General features: G+C 49.2%; 2 long non-coding RNA genes across 15 annotated transcripts in view; both read right to left on the bottom strand.

The window, feature by feature from the left end:
* Window positions 1-206: 206 nt before the first annotated feature.
* LOC140602108 (uncharacterized) lies at window positions 207-4,349 on the bottom strand. Its single transcript, XR_012005108.1, has 3 exons — window positions 3,590-4,349; window positions 1,155-1,301; window positions 207-610 (listed from the first exon to the last, which is right to left on the bottom strand). It is a non-coding gene; the product is annotated as an uncharacterized lncRNA (long non-coding RNA).
* Window positions 4,350-6,521: 2,172 nt separating this feature from the next.
* Window positions 6,522-14,695, bottom strand: part of LOC140602401 (uncharacterized) — a 93,669-nt gene continuing 85,495 nt past the window's right edge. For 13 of the 14 annotated variants that reach the window (XR_012005355.1, XR_012005363.1, XR_012005358.1 and 10 more), the window contains 3 exons: window positions 12,148-12,583; window positions 7,444-11,480; window positions 6,522-6,639 (listed from right to left, as the gene is read on the bottom strand). This is a non-coding gene — a long non-coding RNA (uncharacterized lncRNA). The remainder of the gene's footprint in view (window positions 6,640-7,443; window positions 11,481-12,147; window positions 12,584-14,695) is intronic. The other variant, XR_012005356.1, reaches the window with a different exon arrangement.

Genomic DNA, 14,695 nt, shown 5'->3' with positions numbered 1-14,695 from the left:
GAGGCAGGCTCGTCCCTCATCATCCAGTGCCAGAGCTTCATTTGGCTCAAAAAGGCCTCACACGGCTCAGGGCCCCAAGATGCTCACACCCCGCCCTCACCGCAGGGATCTCTCAGACACCCCAGGGTCTTGGTACAGAGACTCTCCACACCAGGACAGGAAGGGTACATGCAGGGCATCTCACTGGACCCCCCCCCCCACCTGCCCCGTGTGCAGATAGGGAAATAGAGGCCCAAGAACAAAGAGATACCAGAAACAGACAGTGGCAAGGCTCCCTGTCTCCCACCTTATCCACCTGGCCCCCAGGCGCTCACATCATCCCCCACTGACCTTGCCTCTGTCCTGTCCTGGGCTCCTCAAGAATCCTGGCACAAGCTGCAGGCCAGTTGATCTGTTTCTACTTGAAAGGCATGGCATTTTCCCAGGGAGGATGAGCTAGTGCTAGAACCAGGGACAGGAGCTGGGTCCGGAAAGCCAGGGCCTGGACCAGGCCGGGCTGGGCTGATAGAGAGGCGGTGGGCCTTCAGCATCCAATTAGCACCCTCTGTTCTTGGAGCTGCTGGCTGAGAGGGCTGCTGAGCAGCTGGAAGAGAGCAGGCTGGCCGGTCAGCTGGTGAATGAGCAGTAATTGGGTGTCAAGCACGCCAGGGCCCACCGGCTCCCCTCACTTCCCCACTAAAGTCCCAGAGACCACCGCAGAGAGCCGAGGGGCGGAAGGCAGCTAATTGGTCCGGCCTGCCCGGCAATCCCTCTCTCCACATTCTGATGCCCTGTCACTCAGCCTCCTTTGTCTTCCATTTCAAGGGCTTGGGGAAAATTGCCCACATCTGCTGAGAAGTTTCCTGTAAACCTCGGGGTGGGAGGGGAGCTTATTTTAAAAGAGGCTCTAAGCAGGGACATTTTGGCACATTTCCCACAAGTGGCCCCAGTTGTCCTAACTGTAGAGAACTGTGGGGACAGCCCTCCTACACACTCCTTCACACTCCTGCTTGTCCGTATTTTTAGATGAGAGTTTCCAAGTCACCCGAAAGCTAATGAAATGCTTTTTTGTTGCCTTTTGCCTGGCAGCATCACTGTTCATTTGGGAGTGGGGGGGGGGAACTATTAATACTACTTCATGTTTTCCAACTTGAACTAGAAGAAACCCTACCTACCTTAGAGGGGGCAGGTGTGGATGTGAACCAGTGTGCAGGCACCACACACAGGTGTCTGGTGACCCTTGGTATAAGTACGCCGGACACACGAAATGCTGAACTTCGAGGAGTAGTGAGAGAAGGCTGGAATTGCTGTGACAGGTGTGGCTGAGATGATATTTTGAGATATGAATCTCTCCAATCTGTGCTTTTTGCTCCCCTGTGTTTTGCCCGTTCACTCCCACCGCCAAGCCTTGGGAGAGAGGCAACAGGGCAAAAACCAGAAATAGCCTGCAAATCTCTCTGGCTTTGGGGTTCCACGGGGCAGGGGGGACCTTCTCGGGCCTGGGAAGTATCCAGAAGCAGGGGGAGAGCTGGGGTTCACTTTCCATCCCCTCCTCAGGTAGAAGTTCCATCCCCGCTCCCCACCCCAGCCCACCCACCACCATCCTCCTCCACCACCCCCACCCCCACCACCCCCAGGACGGGGAGGAGAGAGACCTAAAGACAACCAGGAGAGAACCCATTCTCATCGCCCCCTAGGATGGTCACTCGGGCAGACAGAACCGTGTGCATCTAAGTAAGCAGATACATGCAGGAGCATTGTATCATTCCCCCACCTCAAGCAGGACATAGCAGCAACAGAAGGTCACCAGGCCCTGTAGGGCACTGTGGGGACCAACGACTCGGGGCAAGAGGTCTATTCCCTGACTCTCCCTCCCAGTGCTTTGGCTCTGCCTAAGAGCCCAGAATTCCAACTCTGCCTGGGAGTGGGGATCCCTGAGGAAGACTGAGGATGATTCCCACCCCTCAAGCTCTGTGACATGAGGGTTCAAAGTCCAAAAATCGATTTAGCAATAGAAAAAAAACCATTTAAGGTAAAATGCCTTACACACATGAATGGGTACACACAGTCTGTGGCCTCAAGATATTTTTGTGTCACCTTCCTTCACTTTATCTGAAACAGCCTGCCCGCTCTCCATAGCATTCGCCACGACCTGATGTTGCAGTCAGCATCTAAGTGGTGGTTTAGTTATTGTCCTTACTCTGAGGGCAGGGGTGTTGTTTGGATGCCTGACTGAGGGCCTAGCACAGAGCAGCCTCAAGGAACAGGTGTAGGACGAATGGGCAGCATGTGTGCTCAGTGGTGACACCTATGGGCAGAAGGGATATTGCAACCCAACTCTACTAAACATCCTGCTCACTACTCTACTGCTGAGGACCTTTCCAGGTACTGCAAGTGATAGGACTGGGGAACTCCAGGGAAAGGAGAAATCGGTCTGGACCTAAGATAAAGACTTAAAAGAGGGAGCCAGAAGGGGTGAGAGCGAAGTAAGAAAAGGGAAGATAAGCCGTCTGACGTGCACAGGGTAGCCACCCACCAAGCCTCACGTTCTGCAGAGCTGTCACCTTCTTTCAGTTTAGTCCTATTCTCCCACTTTTATCTCAAGTCACTTCTCTCAAATTTTTATTGAATTTAAGCATCAGGTGAGGAGAGGACACAGTTGCTAGAGAAGCTTAAAACCGAGCTAAGGAGATAGCACAGAGTGAGTTTGTCTTGACCTCGAACATCTACAGAGTACTTTGAGGCCTGCCGAGCACTTTCCCATGCATTTCCTTATTGGATCTTCCTATGACCTATCCTGGTGGGCAGGAGAGTCACACACTCTGTTTTAGTGATAAGGACACTTGAATTCGATGAATAAAGTAATTTGTCCAAAGCCCCCTGCCTCCCCCCCCCCCAAAAAGAATCTTGGCAGGGCCAAGTCATCTCTGATTTTATACTTCCTAATGTTTTTGTTTTGGGATCTCAGCCAATAGGTAGTAAAATCTCCCACTGGGGAGATGAGGCCTGCAGCCAGGAAACAAACAGTAGACCCCAGCAGAACACTGGAATTTGCAGGACTCAGGGAGTCCAGGGGTGGAAGAGCCAACCTCACCCTCTGTAAGAGTTTTTTCTACAGTTATCCTCCCAGGAACAATAGTACATTAGGGCTGGGGCTTGAATAAAGTGGGAACCTTGAGGTTCTCCAGCAGCAGTCAGAAAGCCAGGTCCTCCGCATTGGGGCATCCACATTCTGGTCTTTGTAAGAGGAGACCACTGACTGCACCCCTGGGAATATTTGCCTTAATTCATTATCAAACTGCTTGCAATTATCAAACTGTGCTCCCTCAAGTTGACCTTTAGCTGGGGAACAGCTATATTTAGAGAAAACCAGCCCTTTGTAATTACCCCCACTCAGATTACTTAAAGGTCGGCTGCAGATGTGACAGTTTGATCCGTGGGAAGGGCTGTTTCCAGGATCCCTAGATAATTATTCAAACCAGACGATAATTAGCAAATGTTTTCTACAAATGAATCTGTCCCTGTTGTTCGGCCCCAGAAGGGAGCCCAGAGGCTAACCAGGCCAAAGTTGCCCCCCCGTAGATAGAGTAACAACAATCCCTTCACGCACCTCCATCCCTTCACAGTTTACAAAGAGCTGCAAATCTCCCCTGGCTTCCTCCTCACATGGGCCTTACATACAGGAGACACATGTTGGTGCTTTACAGGTCCAGAGAGAGCGAGTGGACTTGCTCAGCCCCCATGGTTGAACCAAGACTTAACTCCAGGTCTTCCGACTCCAAATCTCTTGCTCTTCCCTAAGAAAATGTCTCCGTCAGCAAATATTTATGGAGTGCCACTTTGAGCCTGGCCTTTCAGCGGGCTGCAGAAAAGATAGAGGACCCCAGCATTGGCCCCTGTGTGCAAAAACTCAGGGTGGGGTCGGGAGATGTGACACATTTAAACACCACAGGTAAAAGCATCTCTAGGGAGTGTCCATAAATTCCCTACAAGAACAACTTTGGGTATCAGAAGTGAAGAGTCCATCTACGTAAGGAGATTAAGGAAGGGTGTTGGTGCAAATCAACCAAAGACAATGGATTAAGGTTCCATATTGGAAGGAAGGAAAAGCATTAAAATGGAGTCAACTGATATCCTCACTTAACACACTTATAGTAACTAACTAATGGAATAGCACATGTCACCTGACCCCAGTCTGAAGAGGGATTGAGGATGTAGAGGACATAACCACAAGCATAACTGTCTTGGTTGTAAGGATAATCCTGGAGTCCAAGGCTTCCAAGAAACCCATGGAAGGACAGCTGGGGCAGGGAGGGTCTTTACGCCCACTTTCCCCTCACCTAGAGAACCTCCATTTATATACATTTTACATTTTGAGCTTCCAGTAAATAAGGAGTCCATGATTTTTAAAAATACAGAAACTACTGGTTTATAGAATTAATTATAGGTATGGTGGTTAAGGACAAAGTGCCAGGAGTATTGACTTCACAATTTCTTATTTAAGGTAAAAAAAAAAAAAAAAAAGTCATCAATAGTTTCTGTAAATAAACAATATCCCCTGATGGGCCATCATCAGATCCTAGCAAGATGAGATAATGATTAAAAATAATAATGCTGATATTGATAATTAACATCTGTTTACAGCTTACTACACGTTAGGGACTCAGACTGAGTATTTTATGTGCATTAAATCATTTGCGTGTCCCTACAACCCTGTGATGTGGGTACCATGGGTCCTGGTGCACCCCAATTTTATGGGTGAAGTAACTGAGGCACAGAGGGTTCACAAGAGGTCGTGCACTTAGGTTCAGCAACACCAGCTGCGCAACTGCAGCCAATGTGAAAGAGGTGGAGGACGTTCCTTCTCGGTGGGCACAGGGCTGCCAAATCAGCAGGAACTTGCACACTTCCTACTCTGTGACCTACTGGTGAGACGAGCTTAGCATGGTGGGCTTCTAGGAATCAGCGGAGTAGCTACTGAGTGCCTAATTCAGAGATTCTGTAGTTTCCATGCTGTGCATTTGGAGATGGACGGTCTTTTGAACAACCCAAGCTTTGAGACAGCAAGCTCATAAGGACACACAAAGGTGAGGACAGCCCTCTGTCCCCACAGTAGCTTAAATTATCTCACCAACTGAGCCTCCGCTGGGGAGAAATTAATACCTCGTGCAAATAGGAGTTTGAGGTTTGCTCCTGCTAGGCTGAGGGAGAGAGAGAGAGAGAAGGGGAAAAAAATGGCCAAGTCTTAATAAACCCTTAGGATAAACTCCACCATAAAGATATTGTGTACCTCTTTAGGGAAGGCACTTATCCAACACTTCAGAAGCACTCATTTATCTACAAACATGATTTATTTTCCCATTTATTTTATCAAATTTCCATTATTCTCTTCATTTTTTTTTTTTTTTAAATTTTTATTTATTTATGATAGTAACAGAGGGAGAGAGAGAGAGGCAGAGACACAGGCAGAGGGAGAAGCAGGCTCCATGCACCGAGAGCCCGACGTGGGATTCGATCCTGGGTCTCCAGGATCGCGCCCTGGGCCAAAGGCAGGCGCCAAACCGCTGCGCCACCCAGGGATCCCTATTCTCTTCATTAATACAAATCCCCCAAAGGCCTGCCTGCCCTGCCTGCAGATTCTCCAGTCTGCTGACACTTACTGGGCACCCTCCCAGAGTCAGGCCAAGGCTAGGCTCCGGGGACACAGTGTGGAGAGAAAAGCCTGGACCACAGGGCCTGGATCTGCACCGTCCAATCCAGCAGCCGCTAGCCACACATGTGGCAATTTAAATTTAAATTAATTAAGAGTCCTGAAAATGAAAAATTCAGCTCCTCAGGCACAGTGGCCACACGTCAAGCGTTTAACATGTGGGCCGCCTCGTGTCGTGCCAAAGACGGTGCAGACATAGAACAATTTCATCGTCACGGAATATTGTGCTGGAAGCACCGGTAGGTGGAACGGTGCTCGCAGCCCGGGTGGCAGGTGAGCCCGCGTTACTTACTAGCTTCTCAGTATAGCAATGGTTGCCTATCTTCCTAAGGACCCGATCATTCTGGTTTTTAACCAATTCACATGGCTCAGCTCAGCTTGGGCTGAGGGAGCGAGGTGGAGTAGTTCTCAGATACATTTGGACACCGTGAGCTCGCGAACAAGAGATTTTTCCAGGGGACATAATGTATGGACACAACCAGACAGACGGCAATTTGCAGTGCACCTGCTCATCTGAGCCCGCAGGGCTGCGCGTGTACACGAGGACTCACATATACTCAGACACACATGCTCCTGCATGTATCTGCTCACTTAGATGCACACAACCGCCCAGATAACAGGCACATGCAGTAACACACGCACTCAGACATGCACGCCCTTACACACATGTGATTTTATATGCAATCACCTCCAACTCTTGCAGACACACTCACACGCACACACTGTGTTTTACACAAAGGCGTCCTGCGTTACTGCCAGGTTGTCACACATGATTGAGTTGGCTACAGTTAAGTTCTGTGGCTTTTTGCTATCCTGATATAATACAGAAACAGATGGCCCAATTTTTCTTGCATTTTCCAGATTCAAGATAAATGCTTGGGAGCTCCACGGTAACCCTGTCCTTGGGATCCATCCATTCATTCACCGTTCAGCAAACATTGATTGAGGGCCTAGAAATCGACAGAATCACAGAGAAGGCTGGTAACTAAACCACAAAAATTCCACGGTATCAGGCTGAGGGGGGGGTAGGTTTTACCCTGTAGCACACAGGGCGTCCAGGCCGTCCCATCGGACCCAAACTGCACCTGTGACCCTACCAATGGCACCCTCTGGGTCCCTGCCAAGGACACCCGGCTGGAACTGAATGGGGGCAAGGAGAGGAGGTGTTAATCTCCAGGTAAGAGCAGATGGTGTGGATTAGAGGGGCTCAGAAGAAGAAAAACCTGCCAGCCTCAGCCAACATCCTCCTTCCTCTTGCCCGCACCATCAAGCTCCCCCTCATGCCCAGCCCTTGCCGTCAGCACCCACCTAGCTCAAGTTTTCCAATTAAAAAAAAACAAAAAACAGGGATCCCTGGATGGCGCAGCGGTTTGGCGCCTGCCTTTGGCCCAGGGCGCGATCCTGGAGACCCGGGATCGAATCCCACATCGGGCTCCCGGTGCATGGAGTCTGCTTCTCCCTCTGCCTGTGTCTCTGCCTCTCTCTCTCTCTCTCTCTCTGTGTGTGACTATCATAAAAAAAAAAAAAAAAAAAAAAAAAAAAAAAAAAAAAAAAAAAAACCTCGCTTTACCCCAAAGCCCCCTTCCTAAACTCCGATTAGTGTCTGAATTCCCTCAGTCACAGGAGACTCCCCCAGAATATTGTCTCAACCCTCATCCCAGTTCAACTTGTGACTAGCCCCTCCACTCGACAAAGCCACTGTCCCCGAGTCACCAGGAGCCACCACCCTTCCAGGTCTGATGGTCACCGCTCACCCCATCCTGCCAGACCGCCGTGCTGCACCTTACGCAGCAGGTCAGTTCCTCCAGAGTCCCTTCCTGTTCTCAGACTCTGCTGTGTGCCAAGCACCGTAGGGGACAGTGGTTAAGCGTGAGGTCACGTTAGTCCCTGCTGTCCCGGGACTCGGGTCGCTGTGGTGAGACCTTGCTATGATGCTTTATGATGCCATAAACACCCTTGGTTTGGGGAGAGACAATGGACCCTCCATCGATGGCAAGGAGGGGTCCAGCATGTTGCCCTCCCTGCAGCTGAACCCCAGAGCTTAGCTTCATTGTCCTGGCACAATGAATCCAAGGCAGTAGAAGAATTGGTGGGTGGGCTCAGGGAGGGTAGATGGCACATAGGGTCTTCTAAGTCTATTCTGGGTTAAATCGTGGCCCCAAAAAGATATATTAAAGTCCTAGAACACCGATACCTCAGAGTGTAGCCTTATCTGCCAAGAAGGTGGTGGCAGATGTAATCAGTTGAGGTCTTTGTGGAGGACAGGTCCTTAATCCAACATGACTGGTGTCCCCATAGGCGGGCATCCGACATCCGTCCAAGGATGGAAATGATGTATCTATTGGCCAAGGAGCACCTGGCACTACCTACCTGAAGCAGAAGAGCATGGACCAAATTCTCCTCCAAGCGCTAACCATCCTGCACCTTGAGTTTGGCCCTCTAGCTCCAGAACTGAGACGATAAATTTCTGTTGTTTCGAGATACCCTGCTTGTGGTGCTCTGTGATGGCAGGCCTGGCAAGCTAAGAGGGTCCTGCTCTCTCCATTCTTTGAACTGGAGCCAAACGCAATGAGGACCTCCCAGAGGCAGTTCGCCTGAGGCTCCCCTATCCCCGGCAGCAATGAGGGGAAAGACTTGAGCTTCCAAATCAGCCTGGCCTGTGTTCGGGGGTGACCTGAACACCCGAGCTACTTGGCCCTCAGAACTCTGTCTTCCCATCTATTAAGTGGGGTTATTGTGGGAAATTTAAAGAACACATATGTGTAATCTCACCAGCCTTTGACCAGAAAATAAAGTCACACTGACTTCTCATGACCAAATTATGGTGGCTCCAGGCCACTTGACTGATGGAAATTAGCCTCCCCAAAGCACCACCCGGTTTCTGTAGGAGTTGCCAAAGGCACTCACACATCTTCACAAAACCGGACAGCTGGCCTCCCCATTTGTTCCTCCTCTCCCCCTTGTTTCAGGCCCACACACCCCTCTACCCTCCACCATGAAGCTACTTGGAGAAGCCCAGCTATAGGGAGGAATCTATAGCCACCACAGTTCTCAGCTCCTTCAAGATCTGCCTCAGAAGCTCCACCCTTGGCTGTCCTTTCTGGACAGCCTGTGACCAGTGATGGTGAGGTAGGGGTGTGAGTCTGTGCACTCCTGCCAAGTGCAGACACTGAGGGACAAACTCATTTCAGAACTCCTCATCTGGCTGGCCGAGACCTTGTTGGGCTTGCGTGGTAGCTGAGCTTCTTCCTCCACCCAATCCTGCACGCGCCCCCTCACCTTTGTAGGCGCTGGTCCCCAGAACGTCTTACCATCAGCATCTGCCTCTGGAGAACACAACCTGTTGCAGGAAGCTTCACCCCTGCCTCACCCTTCACAAGGTGGCCATCAACAGCTGGCTGTTTCCAAAGCCACCAGCCTTTGGGGTCCCAGCAGAACTGGGTAAGGGCTGCCCTCCAAAGCAGCTTTGCTTTGCCTAAAGCCTCACAAAGTCTCCCAGGATTTCTGTCCAGGATTTCTTGTCCAGAATCTTACCAGGTGTCTCATGGAAAAAAAAAAAAAAAAAAGCATTCTGTCCGTTCCTGGCCTTCTGCTGACCAAACTGCTCAAACCCAGACCACATGAGAGGCCAGATGGGAAACAATGCATCTCATCCACTCCAACCTCGTCCTCAGAACACCCTCTCCCCCCCTGCTCTAAAATAAAAGCTGCCATGCAAATCAACGGTTATGAAGCAGACCCGGAGTGGGGGGTGGGGGGTGGAGAAAATTGGGGGAGGAACAGGAGCAGGCTCTGTTCCGCATGTAAAACACCTAGCCCCGAGCCAGGTCCACAGCGAGTGTCCAATAAATGATAGCTATTATCATCATTATTATTATTATGAACCACGAAGCTATCACCAGTAGTTGGTCTGCTGGCAGCAGGAGGCAATGCGGGCTGGGCTGCTCCCTGCTCCAGATCACTAACCCAGGCTAAGTGGTGGTAATTATGACTTTGAGGAATACTAGTAACTGTGCCAAGTTCCAGAACAGCTACAGCAATGAGTCAAGAGGCCTCTGGCTCAGCTCCGGGCTGCAAGGCTGAGCTGAGATTTGCACAGTTGGCCATGTGGGTACAGTCCAAGGACATTGTGGGAAGACTGGCCTTTGTGGCACCCGACGGTGGGAGCCCCTCATGGATGCACAGTGGGGAAGGGGCCCACGGGGTTCCACGTCTGTTGTAGTGACCTTGTCCCAGCGGCCTGGGCCCCTGGGGAAGCCCTTCTGTGACTCATTAAGGATCTCTGCATGGGCCCTGCTTCATCGGGAGCCACAGACCTCAATGCGGCCTGGTTGGGCCCCAGCCTGGGCTGCAATGAGCTGCCAATTATTTCATCATGAAAGCTCCGGGGCTGGGCAAGGCCCCATGGGGCCCACTCAGGGCTGCCAGAAGCCCGGTTGTGCATCCAGCTTGAGGCACAAGGAGTTACCGTCTTCCTTTTTAGAGAGGTAATTTCTTCCCTCGCCCCCTGGAAAATCTGCCCCTACCTTACCCAGAATAACCAATGGGCAAGCAGACAGGCCCAGTGAAGTCTCAGCAGCTAAAAGGTCGCTCAAACTACTACTTCCCTCTGCCTCCCTTCCTCCCCACAGCCCCTCTGCCTCGAAACTCCCTCTGCCTCCCTTACTCCCCGCAGCCGACAGTCCCCAGGGCAGCAGGACAGGTCAAGGTGAACAAGGGCTCAAGCGTGAGCTCCAGGTAGCCCACTACCCAGCCCCTATTTCCTGTCTGCTCATAGCTCATCTGCTCCCTCCAACTGGGAATTGAAGGTGGGTGGCTCTCCCCCAAATTCCTCCTGGCCAGGAGACTGAACCTCCGCAGAGGCATTTGCTCAGAGTATGGAACGAGCGTCCATAATCAGTTACTTCCCACCAAGTCCACCTCCCTGAGACCCAGGCGCATGGACCTCACCATGCTCTCCCTGTCTCTAAGCTTCTGGCACATGCTGCTCCTTTTCCCTGGAAGGCCCACATCCAAGCGTGAACTGTCATTGGCCAGTGCTCATCCCAGCCATCCATTCCTCTTTGTAACTCTCCCTACCACCTTCCCAGGATCCACTGATTTAATAACCACCCCCTCCTCAGCACTCCCACCGCACCTTGAGCTTCCTTCTAACCTCAGAGCATTAGTCTATCTCCCCTGCAAGCAGATCCACCTTTGGGGGACCCTTTTTCATCTCTGTACCTCTGGCACCTGGCTGTTGGGAGGCATTGCTTCATATTCATTGCGATGATAGAAAATGAACACAGGCAGAAGGAAAGGACAGATCACTGCGGAGAGAAAAAGTAAGGACTCACAAGACATTGGGGAAAAAAAAGAGAAAAGGGAACAGAGAAGGAGGGAAGAGAGAAGGGGGAGGGAGGGAATGAGATAGAGGGAGAATGAGCTAGAGTTGGGAAATGGGGATAGGAGTGATCGTGCATGGACCGGGCCCCTGGGTACCTTCTGTGGGAAGCCCTTGTGACTCCTGCTGGGAATATGGCACCGGGAGACACCCAGATGGCAGTAAGGGGCATGGGTAGGAGCTCCATAAAGGATGTGCCTGAAGAAGGTGTGTTGGTGCCAAGTGGCCTCTATGCCAAATCCAAGTCAGCCACACACCAGGTTCTAGCAAAATCCCTGGGTGGAATTCTACTTACTCCTCATGTTTTATTGTCCATCTTCCAGTCCCCCATTTGGTCCTGACCCTGACCCTTGGCCAAGCATTCCCCTGTCCTTCAAGAGGTGTCTTGCCTTCCTTTCATCCTCGTACCTATGTTAAAACCGTACAAATTAACTCTCTCTTGGTTCCAGTCTCTCCCTTCCTCCCCAATCATGTCTGGCTTAAGACATTAACATTGGGAATTTGGTTGGAATGTAAATGATTTCAGATCGATTCCTAAATAGCTATCCCCTATGCTACCTATCTGCACTAAAGTGGGAAGCATACCTTGCTTTCAGACCATGGCTTAGGGAAATGTGACCTGAGCCCAGATCTTCATTTATAAAATGGGAGCTGAGAGGAAAACTCAAGTGCGTCTTCATTTACCCATAAGTCACTAGAGCCACCCTCCTTCTAGTGAATTGCCTGCTTGTGTGGGACAGCACACACACTTGCCCCTCAGTGCACAGTTCGAGTCCTCTAGATGGATGCTGGGAGCAGTCCCTACTCTTACAGACCCCAAACACTTTGAAATCTGCAGGCTTTTTCATAGTTAGTAACTGACGTCTTAGTTCTTACGGAGCAGGACCTCCCAGAAATGGATCCCGTCCTCCTCCTGCACATAGACCAGCAGGGACCTAGCAAATGCCTACTAAATCAATGAATGAATGAAAAAAATAAATTGAGGAGTGAATGAATGGAGGTGTGTACAAAAAAAAAATCCATGAATGGTAGTGTGAAGGAGTAAATACGTGAATCAGGAAATCAAGAGACTCACAGCACTAGAGGCTACTCTGGACATCCAGGAGGTGTGATTACAAGATCAGCCTCTGGGAAGCTGCATCACGGCCCTCATGAACACTTCCTTTTTCCATCATAAGCATGCCTGTCCTTTGGGGAAGCACATTGTTCCTCTATCTTTATTGTTAACCAGCCAAGACTCTGCGATCATCTTCTAGCTCAGGACAACCTCAGATTTGAAGTCTGGGACTGTTTGGGGTCCAGGTGCTCAATGACGATGCAGAGTACCGCAAGAGGTAGTGAGCTCCCTGTTGGTGGGGTTTATAAGCCGACACTGGATGTGGTGGAGATAATACTCTCCTCTGACAGACACGGTTCCTCCCAAGTCTGAGTTGTCTCTGTGCTCCATGTAAGTAGAAGATCGTCACCCCAGATCCTTCCTCTAGTTTTCCCCTTTGGATGATGCTCAGTATCTGGTAGAAAAAAAGCATTCAATAAGCAGTAACTACACGCCATTCATCTGTGAAGCGTCAGGCTGGATTCCCAGGCATGAAAACTCTACGGCACCCCCTACTGGCACTTATCATAGTTGCAGCTTAACAGGCATTGATTAAAGTCTGGTTCTTCTACTAGATTAATATTCCTCAACTTGTTTTAGGAAGTAGTGTAGTTTGGTAGTTAAGAGCGTGAGCTGAGGTTGCGCTTGGGTGTCTCAGTCAGTTGAAGTGTCTGCCTTCAGCTTAGGTCATGATCTCAGGGTCCTGGGATGGAAACCTATGTCTGGCTCCCTGCTCAGCGAGGAGCCTGCTTCTCCCTCTGCTTCTGCCCCTCGCCCTGCTTGTGCGTGCTCTTGCTCGCTCTTTCTCAAATAAATAAAAAATAAAAAATAAAAAATAAAAAAACCATGAGCTGAGTTCATACTGTGTCCCTTCTGCCTTTACTGTGTAGCCTTGAGCAAGTTATTTACCTCTCTGTGCCTCAACTTCCTCGTCTGTAAAAAGGATGATAGTGCCCACCTTTTGAGGTTGCCATGAGAGCTAAATGAAATAATTCAACCAATATGCTTTGAACAGTGCCTGTCTCATAGTAAGTAACCAAGACTGTTATTATTTTAATAGTTTATAGGAGAAAGTACAGTCACAATTACTTATTCTCTGAACTTTATATTTTCCATCATATTTGAGCACAATTTGAAGATAAATCAGTCAACAATCTGAACCTCTTATTGGTTTTTCTGATACTAGTGATACCTTTCCGATAATCTCTAAAGTTTTGAACTTCCTTCAGTGCTCCTCTCCAACCCTTTGTGGAGATTGCTATTTGAAGATGTATTTGTTTTGTTTTGTTTTTTTCAATTCAAGGACAGTCTCTTCTTCAATTACAGCTTCACTTCTATAAAGCTCTCTGCATCTGAAACCTCCATTAAATGGACAGTGAATTTCCTGGATCTGAGTCTCCAGGCCTATTTTTATTTGTATTCCCCCATTCGTTCTGAAGTTCTTTTCCCTTTCGTTTGGCACTTCTGTTCTATCTCTTCAAAATCTTCATCTGAGCTTTGGGAGAGTTTCTCAAGCTAGTTTTTTAATTCATCAGGCTCTTCTTTGACGTTTCCATTTGGCGATGCATAGCCTTGATAGCGTAGAAACCAATGGAAATCATGTCTTTCTTTCTAAGAACTCCTTATTGTTTTCAGATTGATCTTTTAAAAATCAACATAACAGCATCTCACACAATTAAGAGGGCTTTTTCAAATACCCTTTCCACCGAGTACACTGTTTATGCTCAATGTTCAGACTGGTTTTCTAGCCCCTCTCTTTGAATTGCTAAGTCTTTTCACAAAACCAGCATCTTCTCACCATTTCCTCATACTTGTTGATGACATTTATAGTTAGTTCACTTTGGATAATCTGCTGGTAATTAGTAGGTCACTATACCTTTCCTGAAAGTGACCAACAGCAATGAGGAATTAGGATTTATAAATTAAAATTAACTTCAGCTGCAAATGACAAAACAACAGTGCCTTAAATAAGATATAAGCTTATTTCTCTCTCAAGAAACAGAAATCCAGAAGCTGTCAGTCTAGCTTTGATTCAACGTTCCACAGTGTCAGGGGTCTTGGCTCATTCAGTCTTATTGCTCTATCTTCCACAGCATAGGGTCTTACCTCATAGTCTAAAGAGAATGCTTCAACTCCAGCCCTCAAGTCCAGAATCCATCCAGCAGTAGGAAGGTGGGGAAAATTTATACACTCTCTCTTTAAGAACACTTCCTGGTGGGGTACCTGGGTGGCTCAGCCAGTTAAGCGCCTGACTCTTGATTTCAGCTCAGGTCATGATTGCTGGGTGGTGGGATCAAGCCTCATGATGAGCCCAGTGTCGGACTCCACCCTGGGCATACAGATTCCTCGGGATTTTCTCTCTCCCTCAGTCCTGCCAACACCCACACCCACATCCACACACACACACACACACACACACACAGTATTTCCTGGAGATGACCATTACCATTTCTACTTACATTCCAGAGACTAAACCTCTATAATCATATAAACATACCTAACTGTAAGGGAGGCTAGGAAATGTAAT

This window comes from Canis lupus, chromosome 13, assembly GCF_048164855.1.
Source record: "Canis lupus baileyi chromosome 13, mCanLup2.hap1, whole genome shotgun sequence".
NCBI lineage: Eukaryota > Metazoa > Chordata > Mammalia > Carnivora > Canidae > Canis > Canis lupus.
This window is presented reverse-complemented; position numbering and strand designations above follow the sequence as displayed.